We start from the raw sequence: 6,041 nt of genomic DNA, 5'->3' as shown, positions 1-6,041 counted from the left end.
AGATAATGGGAATGTAATGGCATTTAAAAGTCATCACACTCGCAACTGTGACACAACCTTTGGGTTTGCTAACCTCACCTTATAATCACATTTTTTTTTAAATGACCTTTTAAAATTATCTTAAGGCTAATAGAGATACTTAAAACAACAAGTTTTGCAAAGCCATGAGTTTACAAAATAAACAAAATATAACCGTTAGAATTTGAAACAAATGACAAAAAGCAACATCAGACTTTCTTCTTCTTCCTCTTCCTCTTCCTCTTCCTCCTCCTCCTCCTCCTCCTCCTCCTCCTCCTCCTCCTCCTCCTCCTCCTCCTCCTCCTCCTCCTCCTCCTCCTCCTCTTCTTCTTCTTCTTCTTCTTCTTCTTCTTCTTCTTCTTTTAACGATCCCATAATCCCTTGTAGGGTGGAGTCTGGGCAACTCAATGGAACTCGTAGAGTGTTTTAATGGCTGGATGGATGCCCTTCCTGTCACCAATGCAGAGTTTTGTTCAACAGATATATTCCCAGTGTGCTCAGAGAGAGAAATATCTGCCTCTATGTAGGATTGAACTCACAGCCTCCTGATTGTGAGGCAAGGGCTCCACCTCTAGGCCACTGCACACTCCAAAAAGCTAAGACTTTAATTCAAGAAAATTATAAATGAATCATTTATAATAATAGACAAAGAAACAGTACATTTATGGAAACTAAATTGTTTAGTCTATCTTAAGTTGTAACAGAAATTTGAGATTTTGTAATTTCAGAAATTGGACACTATAGGGGACTAATATTTCCAGGCATAAAAATTAAAAGAAAAAAAAGGGAGGGGCTTCTTTGTCTTTGGGAATGTTTATTACACTACTTTAGAAGTTAAAAAGGTTGGTTGTCTTTGAAACAAACTCAGATTTTGATGACTTACATGGACACATCCATATAGTTTACCTGGCATGATACAAAATGGTTTGCCTTTGCATTTTTGAAAACTTCTCAATTGAACTTACAGCTACAGAAGATTATCAATATTGAAACTGATCTTAAAAGATTAGAAAACTGGGCTGAAATTGATCTTTAATAGCAATACAAATACATGCAAAGTCCTTTATATAAGAGAAAAAAGTAAGAGAAAATCCCACCTAGTTTACCAGAGCACTTATGAAAGGAATGTTGAATTTGTAATTAATGTAATAAATAAATTAATGTAATCACAAGGTATATATCCCTTCCCCCACCCCATTTTGCACATAACCAAGATACAAATGTATCCCAGCAGATTTTGTTTGCTGCCAATCCATAAGGAATCTTCATTTTTTGGTCCCTTAACCCACATATGAGAATGTCGGAAGTGTCTTTAAGTGGTGCAGGTTGAAAGTAATGTTTCCATCCTTGAGTCAATGTATGCTATGGCAAAGGCAAACTGGTTATACTTCAGTTGACATGGTTCACATAAACTATGATGTTCAGTGTTCAGATTCATGTAACAAAGCCAAAACTGAATAAACTCTTTACAGTGCTAGGGAAGACACTTAGTGATTCTGCACACTATCATGGGCTATGGTTTGTTTGAATTAAAACATTACAAATAGTATGTCTCATACTAGAGGTGGTTTGAATTAATCTTTCCAAGACTTTTGGATGTGTGAATCAAGTTAATTGTGGCTTGTTACACTACTGTTAAACCATGCGTTAGCAAGATGTATGACTCCTATGTTTATCCATCAATTAATATCAGCTTCTTATGGTGATATGTAGAATAACTAGTCTTACATGAGAATAGGTGGGTGCAATGCCTAAGGCCTAGTTCATAAAATAAGATAAGCTATTGTAAATTGTTTGAGTTCACATAATTAATTTAAACCAAAATAAAGAAACTAGTGTGTCAATAAACTACAGCTGTAGTTTGTTCATTAAGTAAAATATATTTATTTATTGAATTATTTATCATTCCTGCAGAAACTCAAGATGGCATATTTAGCGCACTCTCCTATTTGTCTCCACCAGAAAAATCACCATGAAAATGGCGGCCGGGGTGGGAGGGCTGGAAGAGAATGATTAAAGAATGATTACAGTATCCCAAAGTCCCCAACATGGTTCCATAGCTGATGGAAGTCTTTTTGCTTTGAGCCTGACACTTTAACCACTCCACCGTACTCCCTTACTGTCCCCCACATCTGTGATCTGAGTCACATAAGCTTTTAAGAGATAATATGTTTTGCTTATTTTTATTTACCATATTATACGATCTTAGTCCATTGATGTGTGAACTGAAAATTTAGCATGCTATGAAAACCCAACAAATTTGGTTTATGTAGCAAACCACAGTTCACCCAATTATGAGTTAGTATAGTATGAGAATTATATTATTTTATGGAGATAATAAAGATAAAATATTTTTAATATTTTATTCCTTTCTCTAAAAAGAGTCCCCCCCCTCTTCCTTGTGAGAATGTGAATTATTGTAAAAGGATTTCAACCAAAACTTTTGGTAAGGTCAAAATACCCCAAATGTAATTAGCCCAGATGTAATTAGCCCAGATGGCCAAGTAAATTAGGAGCTCCTGTACCTCATGTCAAAATTATTTCCTTTACTCCAGAATTCTAAAATTTATCCATCTGTACTGGCATATTTAATCATCTTTACACTTTCAAAACTATTTTTTATGTCTATTTTTTTAAGTTAAGAAACTTTGCACTGTTAATTCACCTAAAAGCCAGTTTTGATTTTATCTTAGCTTCCAGGAATACATGATCTGGATCATATACTGCAATAAATATTGTCCAGTTTAACTAGGTTTTTTGAAATTTGATGGTTACCACAATGAAATGGATTCAAACATGTTAATCTAAAATCAAATGATATGATAGCTTAGTATGATTTGAGTAAACATCTCCTAGTGACAAATCAGATGTAGAAATCGTTTGTGGCTGAAATAGAGAAGAGTCAGTCAAAAATGGTGTATATGTATATATGCCAAGTGTTGCAATGATCAACAATTTATTTTACCAATCTATAATATGTAAAATCATTCATAGGAAAAGGACATTTTGTGTACTCGTGGGTCTACCACAGATGGTGAATAGTTTTAATTGGAACAAGGCAGATAGTGGACATCTGGTTTTTACAATGAAAAAAAAAACACATTCCTTTAAGAATTTTCCAAAAATCAACAGGAGTAGGAAATCATACTGGGAGTAACTGAGGCACAAAGATGAACCAAGAATTGCATGCACAGTCAGCAGAGGGCTGTAGAAGACAGGATGCCAACTGAAGCTATATTGCTTGTGTAGGCTTGTCACCATTTCAAAGTAAAAAAAAAGGAGACCAAAAAGAAAGGCAACAAAAATGACTAAGAGTTAGCTCATGAAACACAAGAATGCAATTAAAAACTCTTCATTTTTACAGAAAGAAATAGGCAGGAATGACATGACAGCAGTTCCAAATATCTAAAGGAAAGGGAACAAATTGTTTTCTTGGAGAAATTGAGTGAATTGCCAAGATTTGCAGCCAGTATAAGATAATTTACTTTGTGATAGAGGAGTTAAATACACTTCTTGTTTTGTATGTTGTTACAATATAAGAATCAGTCACTGATGTAATCTTAAGGTGCTGTGTAGTACATTTATGTATGCATTTACTCAATTGCAACTCTCTGCATCTTCAATGCATTTTCTCCAATGGTAACTGTACAGATGATAACTGTCCTAAAAGGATATAGAATGATGTCTCTTTTGGAAAGGCTTAAAGAAGCTTAGGCCAGTTTCTAGGTCATTCTAAAGCTGTAAGATCGATTCAGAAGGCCTCTATGTACACCGGCTCCACACCGCCTGGAAATTTGGGTATAGTCTAATGCGTAAATGCAGCATAGTGTTATGTGTAAATGCAACACTCTGGCTTTTGTCTACCTGGAGGAAGCCAGGAAGCACAACTTTTTAATAAAATAAAGTATTGCTTTATTATGTTTTTGTTTGGCAATTACACATTTCTATCTCAACTTCTCTAGAGTGCAAAATAACATTTATGCTTCTATTTTCCTTTCATTCACACAACAACAATGCATGTAACTTCATCTGTTAGTAAGACCTAGATACTTTCATAATACAGTGGGGCTTTGAATTTGGTTATCCCCAATTTTAGACCTCCCCTTTAAAAACTAAATCTATTGACTTTTAAAAGAAAGTACAAGCATCTTCTCTAGTTATGCTTTCACATGAGCTTAAGGATCCAGCTTATAAACAATGTTTAGTTAAAGCATACAGTAGTTTGTTGGCTTTGGCTTAATGTGTTGCATGTTCCCAGTCTTAATGATCTATGAGCAATGTATTTTGATTTAGAATGTTGTTAGTCCATCTGATTTATTCTGTATCTTATAAACCATGGCTTAGTGATTTATGAATGGACATATGGTGGACATTGCTCTAAGGGCTAGCATACTACTGATTTGTATCTTTCTTTTTTTTTAGGACACCAATGTTTTCAAGATACATTGAGAAAGACTGTCCTAGTTCTGTTGATTTGGAGGATCTTTCCTTGAGTCTCTATATTATACCTATCTTACTTTCTATTTTTTATTCTTTGTTGTTTTTCTGTTCTTATGTGATGGCTTGTGTGACAATTATTATTTAAGATTGTTTTAAACCTCATTGTGGTTATTTTAAGTTTAGTTTATACAGTCTGTAAACTATTCAGAATAATTTGATGGGGGGGATTAATTATTCCTATCCCCTAACCTGCTGTTTCTCAAGTTTGGCAACTTTAAGAGGGATGGACTTGGAGTTGAAGTCTACTTAACATAGTTGGGAAGCCAAGAAACCCTTGCTCTGACTCAGTGGTGGGTTTCAAAAATTGTTGGAACCTACTCTGTGGGTGTGGCCTCCTTTGTGGGAGTGACTTGCCACCCATGTGACCAGATGGGAGTGGCTTGCCGCCCATATGACCGGATATGAAATTATGAATTAGTACTTAGGTCAGTCCAAGTAGCTATTCAGAAACTCTGGCATTGAAGCATGCAAGTCTTAAAGCTGTCAAGTTACAAATCCTTGCCAGTGGTGGGTTTCAAAAATTTTTGGAACCTCTTCTGTAGGTGTGGCCTGCTTTCCGGGTCCACTGGTGGAACCTCTTCTAACCGGTTCCGTAGATTTGACGAACCGGTTCTACCAAATAGGTGCGAACTGGTAGGAACCCACCTCTACTCTGACTTGAAGCAAAACTGTTAATAGCAACTCTTCCACCCTCATTTTCAAGTCAAGGAACATTTTACCTAATAGGGCTAGCAGAGGCAGGCAGTAACTGCCCAGATGACCACTAAATGGCTGCAGAAAATTAGAGGTGTGCTGAATCTCATTGCTGCCAGCTGGATTTATGCATTTCAGATCTATTGTGTTAATCTAAGACTACTTAAACAATTTTGATTGGCTGTGTGCATGGGGGGGGAGTGTTCATTGAGAAAGTATGAAATACTATCTAAGGCTGATGATTTCATGGGCACATCGACCAGTTTGCTTGGCAACAAAGTAAAAATAATTCGCTGCCACCTTCTTTCTGAATTATTTTTCAAGTTCCCTAAGCTATAGCACTTGTTCTGATGGTCTCTCATCTAAACACTAGCCAGAGTTGATCCTGATTAGCCAGAGTCAACTAAGTGCAGTCACCTGCTGTGACCTGATAAGATTAGGGCTTACCTATGAGAGGAGGACTCTGAGTGGCCTTGTAAAAATATTTCTTATATTAACCTTGCTTTTCAGTCAGATGGTACAATGCACCTAAATGTTTGATGTAGACTTGTTTTATCTGACTACCACTAGTGAAGCTATTCTTAAAGTATGAAGCTACATGCATGAACCTACATGCAAAGTAGTCGAAAATTCAGTTGCCTGCTTCAATCACAGTATTATTCCCAGCCAAGTAGTAATAGCACTTAGCCTTATATACCGCTTCTCAGTGCTTTTACAGCCCTCTCTAAACGGTTTACAGACTCAGCATATTGCCCCCAACAACCGGGGTCCTCATTTTACCGACCTCGGAAGGCTGAGTCAACCTTGAGCCTGTTGAGAATCGAACTGCC

This window comes from Thamnophis sirtalis, unplaced genomic scaffold (genome assembly GCF_051295495.1).
Source record: "Thamnophis sirtalis isolate CommonGarterSnake01/CBP01778 unplaced genomic scaffold, rThaSir2_p1.2 scaffold_3, whole genome shotgun sequence".
NCBI classification, from domain to species: Eukaryota; Metazoa; Chordata; class Lepidosauria; order Squamata; family Natricidae; genus Thamnophis; species Thamnophis sirtalis.
Note: the sequence above shows the minus strand (reverse complement) of the source record.